We start from the raw sequence: 25,981 nt of genomic DNA, 5'->3' as shown, positions 1-25,981 counted from the left end.
TTAGTGACATCCGCGGCGGAAAAATCTGCGCCAATTTGCAGTTTTCATTGTAAAAATGCTGAATATTTAACCACAGATTTCACAATTTTTAGGAGTTTCTAAATCTGAAGCATTAACTGATAGTCTTCTGCTGGATAAAAGTGGTAATTCTGACTATGGTTCCTGACTTCTGCCCACACTGAGCGCCAATCAAGTATTTGATGCAAACTGTAAGGGACCGATTGACTGTTGAAGGACGCAGCCAATTTTCATTTTTCACATTTTTCCTTCCCTACCTCCAAGAACCATATCATTTATATTTCTATGCTTTCCCGTTAACGTAGCCATACGAAGGCTAATTTTTTGCAGGACGAGTTGCAGTTTTGAATGACATCAATCATTTTACCATACAATGCATTGAAAAAAAAAAAAGGAAAATTCCAAATGAGGCAAAATGGTGAAGAAAAAAAAAAAAAGCTATTCTGCCATTATTTTGGGGGGTTACTTTTTATGGTATTTATTGTGCGGTAAAAATGATTTTCCAGCTCAGTATGATCATGGAGATACCAAACTTGTACAGCTTCAATTATTATTTTTGTGGCTTTAAAAATATTCTGAAAAAAAAAGATTATAAAATTGTTTTCCAGGAGTGAGCTGTGTGACGGCTTGTTTTTGCGGGCAGAGCTGTATTTTTTTAAAGGTACCATGTTTGGATCCAAATGACATTTTTATTGCTCTTTATTCGATTTTGGAGAGAAATTGCGGCAACAAAAAAAATGTAATTTTGGCGGTTTGATATATATTTTTTTTTTTTACAGCTTTTACCTTAAGGGTTAAATAATTTTGGATTTTCATTTAATAGACCATGATACCAGGCAAAAATCCAACATGGGACAATCTATAGACTCCGTAGATCTATCCCCAAAAGTTTAGGGGCTAAGGTGACATAATTATGCTCTGTGTACATTGCCGCAGACTATGTCGGTTGCTCTTTTAATACATTTCTGGTAAAATTCGTTTGCGTGTGGTATGCTGACATATTATATTTAGTGATTAGAAAAATATTTTATCTAAATGATGCCATACAATAAAAATGAAACTAACATGACAAGAGCACAACCGCACAGCAAGTCCTATCTAACCGAAATCAACCACAAAAGTACAATGATATTACAAAAAACAATAACAAAAACAAGAGGCAGTCCCCGTATAAAAACACTGCAGTGCATCATCACATGGAATGGATTTAATCCCTGGCACGTGACATATTATGTGGCTAAGATACAACAATTAATTATGTAAACTGCACAATATATATGCACATGCCAACCATTAACTGCATGAGCTGGCATCGCATTAAATATATAGACGTCAATCATGTAAACAAATAAAAACAGCAGACCATGGGAAAATGACTTGGTATGAGTTCCACTGGAGTAAGGGGAGAAACATTTCAAGAACTTAGAGAGACGTCTCCTAAAAAAGTAAAAAAAAACTAACAAACAAAAAAAGCAAAACCGATAGACATGTAAGTAAATTGTACAGCCGGTACACACTGCTAAAACTAATAAAAAGAAAAAAATAAACTACAAAATTGGCAGCCAAGTGAAAGAGCTCACGGTAGACAATTACTCTTTCTTCCAGGGTTCGTTCCTTGATCACAGGATATCCCTCTGCGAAGATTCCCCAAATCATTTAGCTGTTAGGTGAGTCCTTTTTGTGGACACCTTATGGTCTGGCTAATAGATGGGGATTGCGGATGTGGAACACTCCCTTGTCAACACCTGCTCACGGTAGACAATTACTCTTTCTTCCAGTGTTCGTTCCTTGATCACAGGATGTTCCTCTTGTGAAGATCCCCAACTCAATTGGCTGTTGTGTGAGTCCTCCAGAACAGGTGATGCTCTTTGTGGACACTTTATGGTCTGGCTAATAGATGGGGATTGCGAATGTGGAACACCCACTCATCTACTCCCATTCACGGTTGATAATTACTCTTTCTTCCAGGGTTCGTTCCTTGATCACAGGATGTTCCTCTTGCGAAGATCCCCAACTCAATTGGCTGTTGTGTGAATCCTCCAGAACAGGTGACGCTCTTTGTGGACACTTTATGGTCTGGCTAATAGATGGGGATTACGAATGTGGAACACCCACTCATCAACTCCCATTCACGGTAGACAATTACTCTTTCTTACAGGGGTCGCCCCCAAAATTTTTTGATAACAGGATGTCCCACTGCTAAGATCCAAAGTCAGCAGTTGTGATCTGTGAAGGAATCTGGAATTAAGGGCTCAATTTCCCTGCAGTTCCCCAACAGGAGAGATGAAGTATTACACAGAGTCCAGGCTGTTGGCTGAGTCCTCTGGAATAGGAAACGTTCTTTATGGACAATCTTTCCTCTGGCTAATAGATGAGGATTGTGAATGTGGGACACCACCTCCCCCAAACCCTTCATTAACTCATAATTCCTGCAATTTCTCAGTTAGATAACCCCTTTAACCTGTACTGACGGGTAACCATTGCATGGAGTTCAGTGGATGTTTGTAGTTCCACAAAGTGTAACCCTCAGCCATTTTCTGTACGAGGTAGATGCTGGGAAAGGAAGTTGTTACTGCGCTCTCTGGAGTCACGACAAACCATTAGTATGGATAAAAATGTATGTCCTGAGGAAGGAGTCGGTGGACTCTGAAACGCGTAGACAATAAACCTACATTTTTATCCATACTAATGGTTTGTCGTGACTCCAGAGAGCGCAGTAACAACTTCCTTTCCCAGCATCTATCTCTGACATATCCATAGTAAGCTGCAGCATTTGAAGTCCAGGCTTTATAGGTGTTGTGTCCCACAAAACCCTACTAGGTGAGCAGTTTTTAATACTTATGTAACATTTATTAATTGGATAAGACCCTATTGCGCTCTTGCATTTTTCCATAACTTTCTGTATGGGCATATTTGTAAATTTTTGGGTGGAGGCTGAATGTTTTCTACAAAAATAATTGCACCATAGATGCGGCACCCTGCTGTTCACAGGTACCACAGGACCCAAAAGGGTGCATGGGTGGACTTCTCCACAAGAGGCCCTCATTGCATGCAGACACCTCCACCCTTCCACCTTATACCACCAGAGGGAGCCCTGTTAGGGATATATATATATATGGAGGGTGGAGTTAGGCAGTTCAGTTTAGTCTGAGAGAGAGTTCAGAGAGTGTGCTGCCACTGAGAGCAGTGAAGACGCAGCACGTCTGCTGCTGGATTGAGGGCCCCGAGTGTGGCCGGAGGCAGTAAGGAGAGGAGAGAGGAGTTGAGGGGGCAGAGGAGCGTCATAGGCTCACCCCAAGACACAAACCAGACACTGGGTCCACGCCTACAGGGTCCTCTATACCCAGTAGGGACTATCGGCTTACCAGGAGGCTTCCAGACCCCTGGTCATCCTGAAGCTACCAGCAATAACCGGACTAGGAACCACGAAGGCCCCGGCATCCAGGGATAGTGGTTGCCAAAGAAAGGTCTTACTACCAAGCGGTCAGGTGAGAGAGCAACACAACACAGAAGCTAGGCCAAGTTTCAGGCTGGCTAGAAGCTTAGAGAGAGGGAGACACGGATCAGGAGGCCTTATACCCGCTCACTGGGGAGAAGTCCTGAAGTGCACCCTTCCTAGCAAGTACCCTGGACCATACCTGCCGTTACTCCAGTAAAGGTACTGAAGCGAACCCCCTGTGTGCGTGTCCGTCATTCCCCTTGACCTGGCCATCTTTCACCTGCATCCCTTCCATCAACTCTGCCCCGGGGGTCCGCTCCGCCTGTGGGAAGCAGAAACATTCCAGCTGCCATTTCATCACCCCCGGAGGTCTGCAGCAGCGCCGGTGATCATTACCGGAAACCACAGGTGGCGTCACGAAACAAACTATACACTAAAAACCCCTTTTTCAAGAGAGACCCCAGAGTACGGGCCCGGGAGCCGACTGCCGTGACATCCTAAGCAAGGTAAAAGGCCCGGGTACCGAGTACCCTATATCCCCCTGGGTGACACATAGACATGACCCTTTTTTTTACAATAATTCCCTTCAATGCCTTTTCTATGACCCACTTCACACCTCATCCACAAATGAAGCCTTCAGGAAGTGTAGCTTTCCGGGAGGTTTTGGGAAGATTCAGCATAATCCAGGTGATTTGCCTACTCTACCAGGAGTCCAAAAAGGTCTCCACTTTTCTGGGGAGCCTCCTGAACATCATGGAGAGTTGAAAAATTGGTGTACAGTATATGTAGTAGCTAAGTTCTACACCAACATATTGGAAGCCACAGTTGAAGAAAAATGTGAAGGATGTCTTTGCTCTGCTGAGAAAGTTGTTCTTAGTTCCAAAGGCCCACATAGACATCCCGACTCTCCCCCAACAGATAATATTGGATGAGAGGAGGATGTGGCCTGTTGGATTTCCAACAGCAGATCCTTTCGTTCTCCCCCAAGATAAGTCCCCGTCAGAGGAGTTTGACAGCATCTCTCTTGTAGATAACATATGTAAGAGCGTTTGGCCGAGCTGAGCATTTCTGTGTATGTTGGAGGGATCCTTAAGGGTCAAGGCATCGCTCATTTCTCGTTGGCAAGCCAATTGTCATTTTATTAAACCTCCAACTTTTCCCGATGTAATGTAATTGACTTTTGAAAGCCAATAAAACACATTTCTATCCTTGAACCCCATGAATGTTGACCATCCACCTTTCTCTTCTTTCAGGGAAAATTGTGTTTATTGTAATTTTCATGATGCGTAATGTAAATTACTCGGTGGTCGGAAGCCGTAATTGTTTCCCTCCTACATTTTTTAACCCATTTTTTGCACAAAGCTGTAATTTCAGGTCTTGAGCGCGGCCAACTCATGACTTCCGAAATGACGTCTTTCAATGAGGCGATATAGCTCTTGTGCATGATGGTGACAGAAAATTATTAGCAGTTGTGGTCTCTCATCATCATTTTTCATAACGGAAAACGTACATTTCAATATCTCCTGTGCTACATGAAGAAAATGAGAGATTTCAGTTTCAGAATCGTACAAAGGCCTACAGGAAAGCGGCCAGAGATCAATTCCCTTAAGTGAAGTCACAGATGAAGAAGCAGGTGCAGGAACATAACATGCAGAGTCATTGTACAGTTACAAATGGTATATATATATATATATATATATATATATGTGTATATTCCGCAAACTCATGGACGGGGAACAGTAAAAAGCCTCTGCCACATTGTGTACGTCGATGACGAGAACTGTCATTTCCACTGAGGGAAGAAAAACGTCCTAGAGCAAAGGAATCCAGGCCCGAGATGCAAAACATGTGACTCATATCTAAGAAGGAAACTAATAACCGACTGCAAACAGGGGCATAAGCCTGGGGGAGAACAATAAATATGGATGAGGGCATCTTACTGGAAGAAGAAAACCAGGGCCCCATAGAAAAGAAAGAGGAAGATGTATGGGAAATCAAAGGAGTATCTGTTTCAGAAATGAAAGATAATTCGCTAATGTGAGATAGAAATTTCTTCATAGGAAGGAGGAAACAAATTTGGACATTGATCACTAAAAGTTCTACAGTATAGATGAAGGGATTCTCTGCTTTGGACAATCACTACTTTGTTAGAAGGGTCCCTGGACAATAAGCAAATTATGTATCACCAGCGATCAACTGTAATCTGTGGGTGAATGTGACTTGTAAGTGCTCAGTTTCCCTGCAGTGCCCCCACAGGGGAAATTGAGCATTACACCCTGCAAAAATGCAATGCGATGTCTTTTAAAGTCAGGTCCATCAGATCGAGAGACATTCTTATTAGCTGCTTTGTAGTTGTGCTAAGAGTTGAAGATTCTAAATACAGGACCCCCTTCTATTCACTAATAGAGCAAAGTAAATGTCACGCACTTCTCCTGACTCCAGCGCTACAGCCGTCCATCTCCTTCCTCCCATGCCAGGTTCCTTCTGTTCTTATACTCGTTGTTTTAACTTGGTTTCCAGTAACATCAGAATCCCTGGCCTTATAGGCTGGCTTAGGCAGCTCGATGCCGCTTGAGTATTTATGTAAAATCCAACATTCACAATAGGTCATGTTACAGCCCACCTCCTCCCCCTCCTGTACAATGACTGATAACACCTCTATATACAGTCGATAACACAGGATCCACCATTCACAATAGGTGATATCACAGCTCAAAGTCACAGAAGTAAATCCAGCTCACCACCTGCAGTTCCACACTTCTGGAGCACGGGTAGCACCTGGGCAGGGCGCAACATCCAAGAGAAAAAGCAGAAAAATCCAGCTCACAGATAAAGTCCAAAAAAAGTACATTTTATTTTCCAACGTCCATGAAGCAAAGATTAAAATTGTGTACTCACAAAAAAAGAGAATGCAGGGTCTTTCGACGCGTTTCGAGCAGCTAGCGCTCTTTGTCAAGGATCTTGACGAAGAGCGCTTGCCGCTTGAAACGCGTCAAAAGATGCCTGCATTCTCTTTTTTGTGAATACACAATTTTAATCTTTGCTTCATGGACCTTGGAAAATAAAATGTACTTTTTTTGGACTTTATCTGTGAGCTGGATTTTTCTGCTTTCTCTATTGGATATCACAGCTCACCTCCTCCCCCTCCTATACAATGACTGATTACACTTCTATGTGCAGTATATAACACAGGATTCACTATTCACAATAGGTGATGTCACAGCTCACCTCCTCCCCCTCCTGTACAATGACTGATAACACCTATATATACAGTCGATAACACAGGATCCACCATTCACAATAGGTGATGTCACAGCTCACCTCCTCCCCCTCCTGTACAATGACTGATAACACCTCTATATATAGTAGATATCACCTATTGTGATTGATGGATCCTGTGTTGTCACAGATCACCTTCTCCGCCTCCCTTTACAATGACTTTTACACACATACATTACATGCCTCAATATAATAGATAGGGTCAGAGTCTGTTCATTGCTGCTAATGTCCATTTGGACTTCCTGAAACAACAGGAAGTTAAGAGTCTAAAAAAAAAAAAAAAACAACAGTGAAAAATATTTTTGATTTTTCATAAAGATTGTAATGTGGAAAACAAAAATGACATTTTTTAAAAACTATATTTAACAGAAAAACCTGCTTTAAATGATTTACGTTCATTCTCTGATGACACATTCCCTTTAAGAGGGGGAATCCAGTCCAAATGATCACATGTGTCATGAGTCATGTGAGGAGATGACATGGATGGGATGTCGGACATGTTGGTTTTCATGCTCCTTTGCTTGGAATGTTGTGTCAGATTTCCAGTAGTATCTAGGGGGTTTGATCGCTCTCCGCAGAGCCCTTTCGTTCTGGGAATCAGCTTAGTCAGAGATCCCAGACTTAACCAATGCCATCTTCTAACATGTAGCTATGACATATCCGAAAATCATTTTGACTGGACTTCCCTTTTTTTAACTGTGAAATTGTGTAAAACGCAGAACAATATTGAAATATGACCTCTGTCATGTCTGGATTTAGGTTATTTGATGCCTTATAAACCAAAAGTTATTAATTTGGTTGTTATTATCAATAGCATAGGGTGGGTTGTTAGTACCTAGGGCAAAAAAAATTGTTAGAACCCTCCTGTTTGTTTTTTTCCATCTTGTGTTTTGCGGTCACGTGACCATCTGCCTTTATATTCCAGCTCCGCCCTTTTGGCTGTGCTGCACTTCAGTGTTTAACTGTTTCTCTAGCCAGGTGCTTCTGTGCCTTTCTCTGTCAGTTTGTTTGGTCCTTCTGGGACCTCTAGTACCTTTTTGTCAGTTTATCTTTTTGTGTTCTGCAACAACTTCTCTGTTTAGGAGGTGTCCTATTTTTTGTCCCAGTCCTTAGTTCTTTTAGGGACCCCTCCCCGTATGCTATAGGTCTTCGTTCAGACTAGCCGAGGACTAAGGCGGGTCTGTTCGCTAGGAACAGGCAGCCCGCTACATCATAGGGATTCTGCTTAGTCTTACTGTAGGGACAGCTTTCCCCTATCTTTCCTTAGTTCATGTTGCAGATCATAACAAAAATATTGTGCCACTGAACCCAGTGATAGTGCCCACCCCTGAGAACACACTTTAGAAAGTATTAATACCCCCTTAAGAAGTAATGATGCCTCCTGAGTATCTCCTCACAGGGGCGTAACTATGATAGGTGCAGGGGTTGGAATGGCACTCGGGCCCTGGAGCTTAGGGGCCCAAAAGGTCCCTTTTTGCCCATATGAAAAGTCTATTACTATTAAAAACCTGCAATAGTTGGAAGCCCTTTAGGAGATGTTTCATTGGGGCCCACGAGCATCAAGTTACGCCATTGCCTCATCCCAAAGTAAAAATGCCTCTATACCAATCCCCCACAAAAAATAAATATTATACTCATCTAATCCAAGCAACTGAGACCTTTTCTCCCATGCACAGAGGGCAGGCTCCCCCAGGCAGCACAATGCAGTGACTTCATTGTGCCGCCTGGGCCGGGATGTGGACACTTTGTAGGCAGTAGACCTACAGAAGCCAGGATGGAGAGCTGTGGGGCAGGGGACCCATGGCTCCCTGCTCTACCAAAGGATCAAAATGTATCAGCATTATGTGGACACCAATACAGTTCAAAATGGTGCTTGCACATACATCCGGGGAACCCGGCCAGAAGTCTGGGGCATTGCACTGCCCTGAATCTTCAGTGTTAGTGATGCAACTTTCCTTTTTTTTAATTTTGTGCAGCTAAACATTTTCTTATACTTAGGGCAATCAACCATATGTGCCCCACAATATGTCAGTCGTTAACGGTAAAGCAGCCATTGACCTGAAAATAGAATTTTAAGTTATTGTATCCTTAGTCCCATTTGTAGGACTTGTCCCATGCTGCACCCACCCTCTGGAATGCCCTGCCTTACACCATAAACCTTGCTTTCAGGAGTTTTATGCATACTTTAAAACCTTTTTTTTTCCAAGGAGGCTACATGCTCATAATCCATTGCTCATATACATCCTCATGGTGCAGCATCAAAAATCCTTTTTTTTTCTGTGTGCCTAAGAACTACCTCAGAATAAGCTGACGGCGAAACGCGCGTCAGGGGTGTTTCCTGCTGGATGATCAGATTGGTCTTCCTTCTCATTATATTATATATGTTTTGACTGTTTTGGATATGCTGCTTGTTGTACATACTGTTGTTCCTTTGAACATGTGGCTCTCTGCATGTTGTGCAGTGACTTGTGGGGTCCTGTGCATACCTGCATGCTGTCTAATTTAGACATTACCCATGCAATATTAGCTTTGTACTTACATGCTGGTGGCACAGAGTCTCATATGATCACTTCATAATGTTGGCATAGATCAGAATAATCTCATTTCTATGGGACTTATTTGCTTGCTGATAGTAATTTATTCAGGTTAGGATGATTTACTAGATCACTATCCTAATACAGATACTGTATCGGGCAGCTTGTGCATGTTCTTGGTATATCTACCTATTTAATTGAATCTGGGTATTTATTGAGCTTTTCAGCCTCCAATGTAGCAGATGTTCTATGTAATTTTGGCATCCAGTTTGGTATCCATGTCTGTTTAATATCTCCTTTTATCCTGTTTTTTTAAAATGTATGGGGTGCACTGTGTGTTATTTAATAAAATGTATATCTTGGTAATTCTGGCTGTGATACTCCATGTTTGTTGTAGGATTTATAATAGGCATGTAGTTGCTAACTACCTGCCTTTTGTGCCCGGCACCGATCTGTGCCGGCACACAGCGGTCTGTGACTGCTCCTGCCGGCGATTCAGTGTCTTCTGTTGATAGATACCGCCGCATCGCAGATGGCGCAAGTTCACACGTTCCTGACGTGGCCACATGCAATTGGTTCTTACTTACGGGTTGTGCGACTGACCGGATCGAGTGTGCATCCGTGCAGGGAGGCGGGGTGTAATCTATAACTGCCTGGCATCCGTGCCTCCGCCGCCACCACGCGTGGCTCTTATCGTGGCCAAGAGTGAAAACATTAATGCTTCTGTGCTTACAATCAATGTGTGTGATAGCAGAAATGTACAGTGGGTACTCTTTGTTTCATTGCAGCCATTTGGTAAATTCTAAAAAGTTCATTTTTTTCTCATTAAAGTACACTCTGCACCCCATCTTGACTGAAAAAAATTATATAGAAATTTTTGCAAATTTATTAAAAAAGAAAAACTGAAATATCACATGGTCATAAGTATTCAGACCCTTTGCTCAGTCACTCATATTTAAGTCACATGCTGTCCATTTCCTTGTGATCCTCCTTGAGATGGTTCTACTCCTTCATCGGAGTCCAGCTGTGTTTAATTAAACTGATAGGACTTAATTAGGAAAGGCACACACCTGTCTATATAAGACGTCACAGCTCACAGTGCATGTCAGACCAAATGAGAATCATGAGCTCAAAAGGAACTGCCCAAGGAGCTCAGAGACAGAATTGTGGCAAGGCACAGATCTGGCCAAGGTTACAAAAGAATTTCTGCATTACTCAAGGTTCCTAAGAGCACAGTGGCCTCCATAATCCTTAAATGGAAGAAGTTTGGGACCACCAGAAGTCTTCCTAGACCTGGTCGTCCAGCCAAACTGAGCAATCGTGGGAGAAGAGCCTTGGTGAGAGAGGTAAAGAAGAACCCCAAGATCACTTTGGCTGAGCTCTAGAGATGCAGTAGGGAGATGGGAGAAAGTTCCACAAAGTCAACTATCACTGCAGCCCTCCACCAGTCGGGCATTTATGGCAGAGTTGCGCGACGGAAGCCTCTCATCAGTGCAAGACATATGAAAGCCGCATAGAGTTTGCTCAAAAACACATGAAGGACTCCCAGACTATGAGAAATAAGATTCTCTGGTCTGATAAGACAAAGATAGAACTTTTTGGTGATAATTCTAAGCGGTATGTGTGGAGAAAACCAGGCACTGCTCATCACCTGCCCAATACAATCCCAACAATGAAACATGGTGGTGGCAGCATCATGTTATGGGGGTGTTTTTCTGCTGCAGGGACAGGATGACTGGTTGCAATTGAAGGAAACATGAATGTGGCCAAGTACAGAGATATCCCCGATGAAAACTTCTTCCAGAGTGCTCTGGACCTCAGACTTGGCCGAAGGTTCGTTCACCTTCCAACAAGACAATGACCCTAAGCACACAGCTAAAATAACAAAGGAGTGTCTTCAGAACAACTCTGTGACCATTCTTGACTGGCCCAGCCAGAGCCCTGACCTAAACCCAATTGAGCATCTCTTGAGAGACCTGAAAATGGCTGTCCACCAACGTTCACCATCCAACCTGACGGAACTGGAGAGGATCTGCAAGGAAGAATGGCAGAGGATCCCCAAATCCAGGTGTGAAAAACTTGTTGCATCATTCCCAAGAGGACTCATGGCTGTACTAGCTCAAAATGGGGTTTCTACTCAATACTGAGCAAAGGGTCTGAATACTTATGACCATGTGATATTTCTGTTTTTCTTTTTTAAGAAATTTGCAAAAATTTCTACATTTGTTTTTTTTCAGTCATCATGGGGTGCAGAGTGTACTTTAATGAGAAAAAAAATGAACTTTTTAGAATTTACCAAATGGCTGCAATGAAACAATGAGTGAAAAATTTAAAGGGGTCTGAAGACTTTCCATACCCACTGTATTAAGGTGTTAGCCTCCTGATGTGCTGTGGGGGGGTGAAATGAGTTAAGGCGATGTACAAATATATTTAGACGAGCACAGGGATTACATGAGCAATAAACCCTGATACCAGCTAATAGGATGCCGTAATATCATTATAGGGGTGTATGTATAGGGCAGTCTTTTAGGTTCACACCTGTGTGTTTGGTTCTGACAAGTAGGTCAGGGTCTCTCTAGGACTAGGACAAATAATTTATTAGGATAATTTTCTAATATTAGGATTTTGCACAACATAGTGGTGCTACGTAGGTAAAAAGGGCATAGTGCAATATTCCTAAAAATATACATCGAGAGGGAATTGGTGCAATAATGTCAGAGTAATCTCTTACTAACAATGTAATATAATCCAGGTTAACCTAACAAGTTACATAGGTATTTTTACCCTGTATTAGTGGTATGTGTATGTGTAGTAGGGCCATAATGGATAGGCTGTACATAGCACGGTGGATTTTGAAATTAATTTTTATGAAGTACTAATAAAGGTTATACAGTTGAAACCAGAACTTTACATACACTATATAAAAAGACACATATGAGGTTTTTCTCAATATCTGACATGAAATCAGAATAAACCTTTCCCGTTTTAGGTCAATTAGGATTACCATAATTTTTAATATTTGCAAAATGCCAGAATAATGAGAGAGAGAGAGAATGTTTTAAAGCATTTTTATTACTTACTGCAAAGTCAAAAGTTTACATACACTAAGATTACTATGCCTTTAAACAATTCTGGACTGCCCATATGATGATGTCATGTGATTGGAAGCTTCTGATGTTTTTTGGCAGCATCTGAGTTAATTAGAGACACACCTGTGGATGTATTTTAATACACACCTGAAACACACTGCTTCTTTGTGTGTCATCATGGGAAAGTCTAAATAAATCAGCCAAGATATCAGGAAGAGAATTGTGGACTTGCACAAGTCTGGCTCATCCTTGGATACAATTTCAAGATACCTGAAGGTGCCTCGTTCATCTGTACAAACAATTATGTGCAAGTACAAACAAGATGGGAATGTCCAACCATCGTACCGCTCAGGAAGGAGACGGGTTCTGTGTCCCAGAGATGAACGTGCTTTGGCATGTCATGAATATCAACCCAAGGACAAAAGCAAAAGACCTTGTGAAGATGATGGCGGAAGCTGGTAAGATTGTGTCAATATCCACAGTGAAACGAGTACTTTATCAACATGGACTGAAAGGCCACTCTGCCAGGAAGAAGCCATTACGCCAAAAGAAACATAAAAAAGCCAGATTAATGTTTGCAGATGCACACAGGAACAAAGACCTTAATTTTGGGAGACATGTCCTGTGGTCTGATGAAACTAAAATTGAACTTTTTGGGCATAATGACCATCGTTACGTTTGGAGGAAAAAGGGAGAAGCTTGGAAGCCTAAGAACACCATTCCAACTGTGAAACATGGGGGTGGCAGCATTATTTTGTGGGGTTGTTTTTCTGCAGGGGGGACTGGTGCACTTCACAAAATAGATGGCATCATGAGAAAAGAAGATTATGTGGCAATACTGAAGCAACATCTCAAGACATCAGCCAGGAAGTTAAAGCTTAGGCAGAAATGAGTCTTCCAAATGGATAATGACCCGAAACATGCTGCCAAAATGGTAACAAATTGGCTTAAGGATAACAAAGTCAATGTTTTGGAGTGACCATCACAAAGCCCTGATCTCAATCCTATTGAAAATTTATGGGCAAAGCTGAAAAGGCACGTGCGAGCAAGGCGACCTACAAACCTGGATCAGTTACACCAGTTTTCTCAGGAGGAATCTGCCCAAATTCCGACCAACTATTGTGAGAAGCTTGTGGAAGGATATCCCAAACGTTTCACCCAAGTCATTCAGTTTAAGGGCAATGGTACCAAATACTAATGAAATGTATGGAAACTTTTGACTTTGCAGTAAGTAATAAAAATGCCTTAAAACATTCTCTCTCTCTCATTATTCTGGCATTTGTCAAATATTAAAAATTATGGTAATCCTAATTGACCTAAAGCAGGAAAGGTTTATTCTGATTTCATATCAGATATTGAGAAAAACATCATATGTGTCTTTTTATATAGTGTATGTAAACTTCTGGTTTCAACTGTATTTTATTGTGTTAGTCAACCTCAGTCAGTGAATGTACAAAACTTTCACATTCCCAATCTGTTCCATCAGGGGAAAGTCAGGCTTCCATATTTCCATATATGACATTTATGGTCGATCCTATCAAATTCGGTGGGTTCAACTGTGGTATAAGTGAATTTAGAAAAAATAACCAGGACAATAGACCTAAGGATCTCTATGCTAGAAGATGAATGGGTCCCAAATATCATAGAATGGTAGCGTTGGAAGGGACCTCCAGGGTTGTCGTGTCCAACCCCCTGCTCAATGCAGGATTCACTAAACCATCGCAGACAGATGTCTGTCCAGTCTCTGTGTGAAGACTTCCATTGAAGGAGAACTCACCACCTCTCGTGGCCGCCTGTTCCACTCATTGATCACCCTCACTTTCAATAATTTTTTTCTAATATCTAATCGGTATCTTCTCCCTTTCAGTTTCATCCCATTGCTTCTCGTGTTTCCATGTGCAAATGAGAATAAAGCTGATCCCTCTACAGTGTGACAGCCCTTCAGATATTTGTAGACAGCTATTAAGTCTCCTCTTAGCCTTCTTTTTTGCAAGCTAAACATTCCCAGATCGTTTAACCGTTCCTCGTAGGACATAGTTTGCAGTTTGCTCACCATCCCGGTAGATCTCCTCTGAACTTGCTCCAGTTTTTCAATGTCTTTTTTAAAATGTGTTGTCCATATCCTATGTAAATCTACCCTACACCTATTGCTTATGAAGAATTTTCTAGAAATAAAATATAGAAGAAGTATTCTTTACCAGATATAGGCAGATCCAACGAAAAGGAGGAGGCGGAAAGCTATTTATGTATCAAAGATGTTATAGGGAGAAGTGAAAATGTTCTACTGCGGGAAACAAAAACATTAAGAAGATTGAAAGATAGGACAAGCCGAGATCACACACCATATCCTGTGTGGGTGGAATTCTGTATATCTGAAGGTATAAGTAGATATCTTATGCTTAATCTACAAACTGCAGCAGCCCCCTCCCCCCAAAGTACAGTAACAGATAAACGCTTAGTACAAAGTGATGGTATAGGAACAAGGCTTGTCACCTTGATATGGAAACAGATCTACGTCTAGCTCCGAAACGTACGAAAATGTAAAAAAACATAGTGATGTTGTGATCGTTAGACCAGTGGATGGAATGATTTGATCTGACAGATTCCCGTCTCTTTGTTTCTCTTCGACAAGCAATAACTTGTTTTGAAGCTGTTATGTCACCATTTTCTCATGTCTTTATGATTAAAACCCCAAAGTCATTTACTGCTGGCTTCACCGTTTCCTGCAATCCTCGTATATAACAAGTCATGATGACATTGACCGATATGGGGAATTACGATGTCTATATTCTCATGGTACTGAATTACTATGGCACTGGGAGAAAAGCCTTTTTGGAGATCCTCCAGTCACCGGGGGAAAACAATATTAGTCACTGTGATTACATATGAGACATCAATAATGATGCTACCATGACTAAGCTTGTGCCGGTAGGGCATCGCAATCTATAGACTGCTGTTTGGCGGGTTTCCAAAAAAACACAATGTAATAACACGCCATAAAGCTTTTGGAGGTTTGACCTACTTTTTACTACGAGTTGCTCTGTGTTTTTGGTCTAACACTATTCAACCACATATTGTGTTTTACTGAGGCTTTCCTGTTCTCGTGTAAGGTCTATGGATGAATGGTCCAAGTTTAGGTTGACCCAGTTCTATTAAGTTTACACCTTCTCCCGATAGACCATGCAAACTAAACATTGGAGGCAAAAACACAAATTGCAACCCTACTCAACAAGGAATGGCCTTCTTGCCTTTTGATGGTAGGGTGGAAAAAGGTACTTTTCCTGTATCCTAGTGGAACAACTACCCGATTAATAAATGAGGCCAAACACAGTAAAGTTTTAGTAGGAGAGTTTACATGAGTAGATTTCAGCCCCATCAACAATAACAGTTTGATTGATGCTCATGTAAGACCCTTTTACATGGGTCGATGCAAACAATCGTCCACATACAGTTTGGTCTAAAAATTATCATTTTTGGCAACATTTTCCCCCACATACAGTGAAGGAAATAATTATTTGATCCCTTGCTGTTTTTATAAGTTTGCCCACTGACAAAGACATGAACAGTCTATAATTTTAAGGGTAGGTTAATTTTAACATTGAGAGATAGAATATCCAAAATAAAAATCAAGAAAATCAAATTATATAAATTTGATAAATTTATTTGCATTTTGCAGTGAGAAATAAGTATTTGATCCCCTACAAATCATTATGAGTTCTGGCTCCTACAGACCAGTTAGACGCTACTAGTCAACTCGTTGCCTGCATTAAAGACAGTTGTCTTACATAGTCACCTGTATAAAAGACTCCTATCCACAGACTCAATTAATCAGTCAGACTCTAACCTCTACAACATGGGCAAGACCAAAGAGCTTTCTAAGGATGTCAGGGACAAGATCATAGACCTGCACAAAGCAGGAATGGGCTACAAAACCATAAGTAAGAGGCTGGGTGAGAAGGAGACAACTGTTGGTGCAATAGTAAGAAAATGGAAGAAATACAAAATGACTGTCAATCAACATCGATCTGGGGCACCATGCAAAATCCCACATCTTGGGGTATCCTTGATCATGAGGAAGGTGAGAGATCAGCCTAAAACTACACGGGGGGATCTTGTTAATGATCTCAAGGCAGCTGGGACCACAGTCACCCAGAAAACCATTGGTAACACATTACGCCTTAAAGGTTTAAAATCCTGCAGTACCCGTAAGGTCCCCCTGCTCAAGAAGGCACATCTGCAGGCCGGTCTGAAGTTTGCCAATTAACACCTGGATGATTCTGTGAGTTATTGGCAGAAGGTGCTGTGGTCAAATTGAGCTCTTTGGCATTAACTCAACTCGCCTTGTTTGGAGCAAGAGAAATGCTGCCTATGACCCAAAGAACACCATCCCCACTGTCAAGCATGGAGGTGGAAACATGTTTTGGGGGTGTTTCTCTGCTAAGGGCACAGGACTACTTCACCGCATCAATGCGAGAATGGATGGAGCCATGTACCGTAAAATCCTGAGTGACAACTTCCTTCCCTCCGCCAGGACATTAAAAATGGGTCGTGGCTGGGTCTTCCAGCAAGACAATGACCCAAACCATACAGCCAAGGCAAAAAAGGAGTGGCTCAAAAGGAAGCACAGTAAGGTCATGGAGTGGCCTAGCCGGTCTCCAGACCTTAATCCCATAGAAAACTTATGGGATGCCTCTGAGACATCAAAAACTTTGAGTGGATGCCAGACCAGGGTTTTGCAAATGTTTTTGCAAATCTGTATAGCACAGCCCCAGATTACTTGGTGGAAAGGGTTGGCAACAACAGAAATTTTTAGGCCCTCAAAAACTATTTGATCTGCCGACGATTGATTGTTGCCATAATTGCACCGATGATCAAGAATGACAGTTCTTACAAACCATGATGGAATACACGTAACCTTCTTCTGTAGTATTATTGGTCTTTTCGTATATTCTCAATATTTAGAAAAATCATCACATTACTCCATCTACCATCTGTGTGATATCTGTTTACAGCAAGTCTAAAGCTTACAGAGCACATCCAGATCCCATGGCCTGGATCATAAGGTTCATAAGTTGGGTACTATTAAGTAATTATGTACACAGATCAATTAAGCGTTGACTACGTATACTATTGTTTGCCTATACTACGAACAGAGGTCCATCTCTATGGGCGCTGTGTGGAGAGGTTCGTACGGAGGATTAAGTCATCAATCAGGCAGGTACCAAAAAACCCTTATTATAAGTATATTGCAACGCGTTTCGATTCTAACATCAGAAATCTTCTTCATGGACTCTTTGAGTGAATTATGCTTTTCCTTATAAAATTAAAGGAAGTCTGTCACACGGACAAGCTCGATTTATATTAGATTATCTCTACAAAAAATACTGGTCAACATTGAATAAGTAGGAGCAATTGCAACCACCTAATGGTCACAGGACTTCCTGGCCTTTAAGGGTCAATCATGAGTTCAGAAGATGTAAATCCCACATCTTCACCAACATCTTTACAGTCCTATTTCTAGAACTGATCATACATTTTCAATAACTGTTGGGCAAAGGCTTGTCTGGAGACAGCTGTTCCTAACAAAGACCCCATAAGCCTGCACGCTCAGTGAGGTCAAGTGTGCATGTTTCCTGAATAGGAAGAAATGCGGTGGCTTAATCCAACTTGAGGATTAAGGATTGGGCAAATATATTGATATTAAACATGTTTGGTCTTTGGTTTTCCAGACAAAGACTTTTGGCTGGTCCTGCCAAAGTCGAAGAATGTAAGCCAAGTGTGTATGGGCACTTCGAAGCGTCAGAGCTATATAGACCCTTGTGCTGCTGTTGTTCTTTTTATACTTCAGAGACATCGTGGAGTGACGCTTACCAAACATCCCTGGTTACAAGATGATGTGTTAGGCTGCGTGCCCACTATGCGTTTTTCAAGCATTTTTGCTGCGGAATTTCTGCAGCGAAAACGCTTAAAAAACACTTGGTAATATGTGACCCATGGTCCCCAATGATAATCCGCATGTGCTGTGCACATGCTGGTTAAATTTCTGCTGTGGATTATCATTGCGGAAAAATACGCAGCATGTCCATTAATTTTGCGGACACGTGGTGTTTTCGCCGCCATTGACTTGCATTGAATCGCTTAATATCCGCATCACTACATGTGCACATGCGGATATTAAGCGATTCAATGTGCGGATGGTACCCGGGTCTGGAGAAGAGGAGACTCACCTCCAGACCCAGGTACCATAGAACCTGTTAAAAAAGAATTTCAAATAAAAAATAAACATTATACTCACCTTCCGATGTCCCCCGGTCTCCTGTATGATGCGTCCTGGCTCCCCAATGGCTCGCGATGGTCTAAAAGGATCTTCCATGACATTATTTATTCATGTGACAGGTCACGCAACCGCTGACGTCGGCGGTCGCGTGACCTGTCACATGACGAAATGACATCATGAAAGGTCCTTTCACACCACCGCGAGCCGTACAAGAGACCGGACGCAGCGGAGAAAAGTATAATGTTTATTTTTTTATTTTTTTACCATTTTTAATCTTTTTTTCAACTATTAACTTGGTCACACTATATAAATCCATGCCGGTTACATGGATTTATATAGTGTGACCAAGTTGTCAAGCACTTTTCCAAGTGATGCTAAAATCGCTTGGAAAAGCGCTTGATAACCCGCATGCAGAAATGCATGCAAAGACGCTTGACAAACACTTCTACCTGGCGGGAAAAACGCATGTAAAATCCGCATGCGTTTTTCCTGCCAGGGAGATGCAGAAAAAATCTGCAGCATTTCTACATCGTGGGCACTTAGCCTTAAGGCACAGTAAAAGGACTATTTATGTTCATGATCTTCATGAAGTTGCCTAATCACGAATCCAAAAGACAGAAACTCAGTACTACCACAAATGTCATAAAGACGTGATCAAGAAGACCCCTATTTCTACGCAGTCAGTTATCTAATGGTGAAGCTTAACTCTTCGACCAACCTAGGTGAGAAAAAGATTTTCCATGTTCACACTCTTCATTGATTAGTAGGGCAATCGTGAATTCAGAGAAGGCCTCTACTAACATCGTAAGACCATGAACATGACATACCCTTTTTATAAGGTGTTGTCGATGTAAAGACTCACATGGTACCACATTTTCAGTTGAGTTGACCTTCTTCCATATCGAAAGCATCAATGGTTGGCTCAACTAGCCATATCCATAGATAGAATCATGATTGGCCAAAATACAGCTGATCAATAGTTCACCACATCATTCATAAGAAAGATTTCGGCTGATCATGCCATACATCTGTCCATCTTGACAGATCACAACTTGTGTATAATTTCCTTGAGATGGTTGTCTCAGATGGTCAATATCGATCATTTTGGTCCACTTTTATTTCATTGTGTTGGGATTTTAAGAGACAAGAACATCCTATGAAGGATATATTCTTGGTGAAGAAGCCTTGATTTCACAAGGATGTATTTTTTCCAATACTGATTGATATCCGATATAAATATATTTTTCTTGGAAATACTCAAAAGGTCCTGAGTCCACATGCTGGGTCCCATCCTGGGATATCCCCCGAATTAGGAGGGAAAACCCCTACATATACCGTATATCCTGAGCTTCAGCCCTGAATGCCTTCCTTCTGACACACGTAATTGAGAGCGTTCTGTGTCTCCCGTGCCCGCAGCTCTTTCTTCATATCCATTCAGGAAATCGCTCGCTTACAGGAAATGCTTGGGCTTTCCCTGTGACATTTACACCATCCATTAAATTATAGGATAGAAGACAAATGGTATAAGCAGCTGCAGTGTGGGAACATTACAATAATGCTCCATCTATACAAAGAGATCCTTCACCCAGATCTGCACAGTCAGCCTGGAGATTCCAGATAGCCTTATTTTATTTCCATTATTTCTTGACTTATCCTATTTGCCATTGAGCCCTGTAAATCTTGAGGTTATCCAACCTGTAGTTCCCCAGCTGTTGCAAAACTACAACACCCAACCTCCCCTGGGATCACAGGCTGAAATAATCGATTTAGAGCAACTTCATTCTCTAGATCATACAGAACAACTGAGTTAAGATCATAAACCCTTTTAGCAAGCATGTTTAATGGAAGGGTCGAGCAGGGTAGTTTATGTCCCATCCCTTCTTCAACAAAGTTTTTTTTTTTTTAAAAAAAGTGTCTGTTATTTTCTGAAACAGTGCCACACATGTGCACAGGTTGTGCATGGTATTGCAGCTTAGTCATTTCAATAGGGTTGAGCTGCAATATCAGAGGCATTGTGGGAATACAAGAAAGCAGCCATGTCTTTGACTTAATCAAATTGTTTTTTTTGGGGGGGGGAATTTAGAAGTCCAGATTACAACATGGGTGTATGAAATCAGAGGTGGGTTATAATGAGGGCAGGCTGGGCTACTGCCTGGGGTCTGAGCCTCCTGGGGGAACCCACACCATAGCCTGATTGTTCTCATTAAAGTCTTTTTCTGTTCAAATCAGCAGGCAGGGAGCGTTCCTACAGCTCCACTACCTGCAACTGAATGTAGCAGTGTAGCTGCAGGAAGCCATTTTCAGCTTTTTCGCCCCACGCCTTTCTTTATGGATCAGGCAGTAACATCATCACACTGCCTGCATCATTTAGCAGGTACCAGTACTGAATAAAAGTGGAGCCTAGCCACAGGGGATAGTCTGCAGAAGTGATTCCACTCTTTTTTTAGGACAATGTTAGTCCAGTGGGGTGGAGGTGGGTTGGGTGAGAGGACACAGGACAAGGACTTATAATGAATGGGAGGTTGGGTGAGAGGACACAGAACAAGGACTTATAATGAACTGGGGGGTGGGACAGAGGAAACCAGACAGAAACTTGTAATTGATTGGTGGGGGAATGGTTTGAATGGTCAGAAGGGGGCACGGAACTAGTACAGTGGAGTGCGAGAACTCAGGACTGTTACTGGTAAGGAATTGGGCGGAGAAAAGGCACAATGGGTAATAAATTTATTTTTTTATTGGAAGGCGGATTAGTGACTAATTATGGTTAATGGGGGGCACCGTGCTAGTGTGTTACTCAGTGACTAATCTTATATTAATGGTATAGTGCATAGTAGTTTTCAAACGCTCAGCATGGGGGATTTTTTCATTCAGCAGGAAAATGTATGTATATATATATATATATATATATATACAGTGCTGGCCAAAAGTATTGGCACCCCTGCAATTCTGTCAGATAATACTCAGTTTCTTCCTGAAAATGATTGCAATCACAAATTCTTTGGTATTATTCTCTTCATTTAATTTGTCTTCAATGAAAAAACACAAAAAGAATTGTCCTAAAGCCAAATTGGATATAATTCCACACCAAACCTAAAAAAGGGGGTGGACAAAAGTATTGGCACTGTTTGAAAAATCATGTGATGCTTCTCTAATTCATGTAATTAACAGCACCTGTAACTTACCTGTGGCACCTAACAGGTGTTGGAAATAACTAAATCACACTTGCAGCCAGTTAACATGGATTAAAGTTGACTCAACCTCTGTCCTGTGTCCTTGTGTGAACCACATTGAGCATGGAGAAAAGAAAGAAGACCAAAGAACTGTCTGAGGACTTGAGAAACCAAATTGTGAGGAAACATGAGCAATCTCAAGGCTACAAGTCCATCTCCAAAGACCTGAATGTTCTTGTGTCTTCCGTGCGCAGTGTCATCAAGAAGTTTAAAGTCCATGGCACTGTGGCTAACCTCCCTAGATGTGGACGGAAAAGAAAAATTGACGAGAGATTTCAACGCAAGATTGTGCGGATGGTGGATAAAGAACCTCGACTAACTTCCAAACAAGTTCAAGCTGCCCTGCAGTCCGAGGGTACAATAGTGTCAACCCGTACTATCCGTCGGTGTCTGAATGAAAAGGGACTGTATGGTAGGATACCAGGGAGACCCCACTTCTTACCCCGAGACATAAAAAAGCCAGGCTGGAGTTTGCCAAAACTTACCTGAGAATGCCTAAAATGTTTTGGAAGAATGTTCTCTGGTCAGATGAGACAAAAGTAGAGCTTTTTGGGAAAAAGCATCAACATAGAGTGTACAGGAAAAAAAAAGAGGCATTCAAAGAAAAGAACACGGTCCCTACAGTCAAACATGGCGGAGGTTCCCTGATGTTTTGGGGTTGCTTTTGCTGCCTCTGGCACTGGACTGCTTGACCATGTGCATGGCATTATGAAGTTTGAAGACTACCAACAAATTTTGCAGCATAATGTAGGGCCCAGTGTGAGAAAGCTGGGTCTCCCTCAGAGGTCATGGGTCTTCCAGCAGGACAATGACCCAAAACACACTTCCAAAAGCACTATAAAATGGTTTGAGAGAAAGCACTGGAGACTTCTAAGGTGGCCAGCAATGATTCCAGACCTAAATCCCATAGAACACCTGTGGAGAGATCTCAAAATGGCAGTTTGGAGAAGGCACCCTTCAAATATCAGGGACCTGGAGCAGTTTGCCAAAGAAGAATGGTCTACAATTCCAGCAGAGCACTGTAAGAAACGCATTGATGGTTACCGGAAGCGGTTGTTCACAGTTATTTTGGCTAAAGGTTGTGCAACCAAGTATTAGGCTGAGGGTGCCAATACTTTTGTCCGGTCCTTTTTTGGAGTTTTGTGTGAATTAATCAATGATTTGATTTTTGCTTCATTCTCTTTTGTGTTTTATCCTTGCTAGCAAATTAAATGAAGAGAATAATACCAAAGAATTTGTGATTGCAATCATTTTCAGGAAGAAACTGAGTATTATCTGAGTATTGGCACCCCTTCAATTCTGTCAGATAATACTCAGTTTCTTCCTGAAAATGATTGCAATCACAAATTCTTTGGTATTATTATCTTCATTTAATTTGTCTTCAATGAAAAAACACAAAAAGAATTGTCCTAAAGCCAAATTGGATATAATTCCACACCAAACCTAAAAAAGGGGGTGGACAAAAGTATTGGCACTGTTTGAAAAATCATGTGATGCTTCTCTAATTCATGTAATTAACAGCACCTGTAACTTACCTGTGGCACCTAACAGGTGTTGGCAATAACTAAATCACACTTGCAGCCAGTTAACATGGATTAAAGTTGACTCAACCTCTGTCCTGTGTCCTTGTGTGTACCACATTGAGCATGGAGAAAAGAAAGAAGACCAAAAAACTGTCTGAGGACTTGAGAAACCAAATTGCGAGGAAGCATGAGCAATCTCAAGGCTACAAGTCCATCTCCAAAGACCTGAATGTTCCTGTGTCTTCCGTACGCAGTGTCATCAAGAAGTTTAAACCCCATGGCACTGTGGCTAACCTCCCTAGATGTGGACGGAAAAGAAAAATTGACGAGAGATTTCAACGCAAGATTGTGCGGATGGTGGATAAAGAACCTTGACTAACATCCAAACAAGTTCAAGCTGCCCTGCAGTCCGAGGGGACAACAATATCAACGCGTACTATCCGTCGGCGTCTGAATGAAAAGGGACTGTATGGTAGGATACCAGGGAGACCCCACTTCTTACCCCGAGACATAAAAAAGCCAGGCTGGAGTTTGCCAAAACTTACCTGAGAAAGCCTAAAAAGTTTTGGAAGACTGTTCTCTGGTCAGATGAGACAAAAGTAGAGCTTTTTGGCAAAAAGCATCAACATAGAGTGTACAGGAAAAAAAAAGAGGCATTCAAAGAAAAGAACACGGTCCCTACAGTCAAACATGGTGGAGGTTCCCTGATGTTTTAGGGTTGCTTTGCTGCCTCTGGCACTGGACTGCTTGACCGTGTGCATGGCATTATGAAGTCTGAAGACTACCAACAAATTTTGCAGCATAATGTAGGGCCCAGTGTGAGAAAGCTGGGTCTCCCTCAGAGGTCATGGGTCTTCCAGCAGGACAATGACCCAAAACACACTTCCAAAAGCACTATAAAATGGTTTGAGAGAAAGCACTGGAGACTTCTAAGGTGCCAAGCAATGAGTCCAGACCTGAATCCCATAGAACACCTGTGGAGAGATCTCAAAATGGCAGTTTGGAGAAGGCACCCTTCAAATATCAGGGACCTGGAGCAGTTTGCCAAAGAAGAATGGTCTACAATTCAAGCAGAGCATTGTAAGAAACTCATTGAGGGTTACCGGAAGCGGTTGTTCGCAGTTATTTTGGCTAAAGGTTGTGCAACCAAGTATTAGGCTGAGGGTGCCTATACTTTTGTCTGGCCCAGTTTTGGAGTTTTGTGTGAAATGATCAATGATTTGATTTTTGCTTCATTCTCTTTTGTGTTTTTTCCTTGCAAGCAAATTAAATGTACATAATAATACCAAAGAATTTGTGATTGTAATCATTTTCAGGAAGAAACTGAGTATTATCTGACAGAATTGCAGGGTGCCAATACTTTTGGCCACCACTGTATATATATGTATGTGTGACTTTATTAAATAGTGTCCTCTCTTATTATGTATAGTGTCATGCCTTATTATATAGCATCCTCTCTTGTTATGTATAACGCTATCACATATTATATAGCATCCTCTCTTATTATGTATAGCACCATCCCTTATTACATTGCGTCCTCTTTCATTATGCTTAGTGATGTCCCTTATTACATAGCATCCTTTCTCATTATGTATAGTACCAACCCTTATTGCATAGCATCCTCTCGTTATGTATAGTGCCATCCCTTATTACATAGTTTCCTTTATCATTATCTATATTGACGTCCGTCATTAGTGTCCTCTCTCATTATGTAAAGAGACGTTCCTCATTACATAGTGTCTTCTTTCATTATGTATATCGATGTCCCTCATTACATAGTGTCTTCTTTCATTATGTATAGTGCCATCCTTTATTATATAGTGTCTTCTCTGTATAGTGACGTTCCTTATTACATAGTGCCCTCTCTTTTTATTTATATTGCTGTTGCTTATTATATAGTGTCCTCATCTCAGAACCGGCAGTAACCTATGGTGCTAGCTACACCCATCTACAATTTGAAAGAAGCCTTTGGAGAATTTGTCTTCATGGAAGAACAACAGCCAAAAAGCCATAACTTCAACATGGAAACAAGGCCCTGCGACTCAACCATGCACAAAAACATAGGAACTGGGGTGCAGAAAAATGGAAGCAGTTGGTATGGACTGATGAATCCAAATGTGACATGTTTTTCTGTAACAGAAGGCAGATTGTTTTCCGGAGAGCGGCACAATAATGAGGGTTTGCAGGAAGAGTAAAGCACAGTAGAGGGTCCTTGTAAGTTTGGGACTGCATTTCAGCAGAGTTGAGTATTTGGTCAGGAATGGTGTCCTCAGTGTTGAGAAATACAGGCAGATATTTATCCATCATGTAATACCATCAGGGAGGTGTCTCATTGGCTCCAAATTTATTCTGCGGCCGACCCCAAACATCTGGTCAATGGCATTAAGAATAAAGAGTCCTGAGAGTGATGATCTGGTCCCCTCAGAGCCCTAAGCTCAACATCATCCAGTCTGTCTGGGATCACATGAAGAGACAGAAGGATTTGCACAAGCGACATCCAGAGAAGATCTGCGGTCAGTTCTCCAAGATGTTTGGAACAACCTCCTTGTAGAATTTCTTTAAAAACTGTGTGCAAGTGACAAGTACCGAGAA

General features: G+C 41.6%; 1 long non-coding RNA gene across 1 annotated transcript; it reads left to right on the top strand.

Moving 5' to 3' along the window:
* The first annotated feature begins 1,628 nt into the window (after positions 1-1,628).
* On the top strand, positions 1,629-25,981 carry LOC141153274 (uncharacterized). The gene is made up of 4 exons (XR_012247275.1): positions 1,629-1,685; positions 1,797-1,876; positions 1,987-2,066; positions 25,289-25,981. It is a non-coding gene; the product is annotated as an uncharacterized lncRNA (long non-coding RNA).

The sequence above is a fragment of the Phyllobates terribilis genome, unplaced genomic scaffold (assembly GCF_046119375.1).
Source record: "Phyllobates terribilis strain yellow unplaced genomic scaffold, ASM4611937v1 Scaffold_7__3_contigs__length_470593459, whole genome shotgun sequence".
Lineage (NCBI taxonomy): Eukaryota > Metazoa > Chordata > Amphibia > Anura > Dendrobatidae > Phyllobates > Phyllobates terribilis.
Note: the sequence above shows the minus strand (reverse complement) of the source record. Positions and strands in the feature narration are given on the sequence as shown.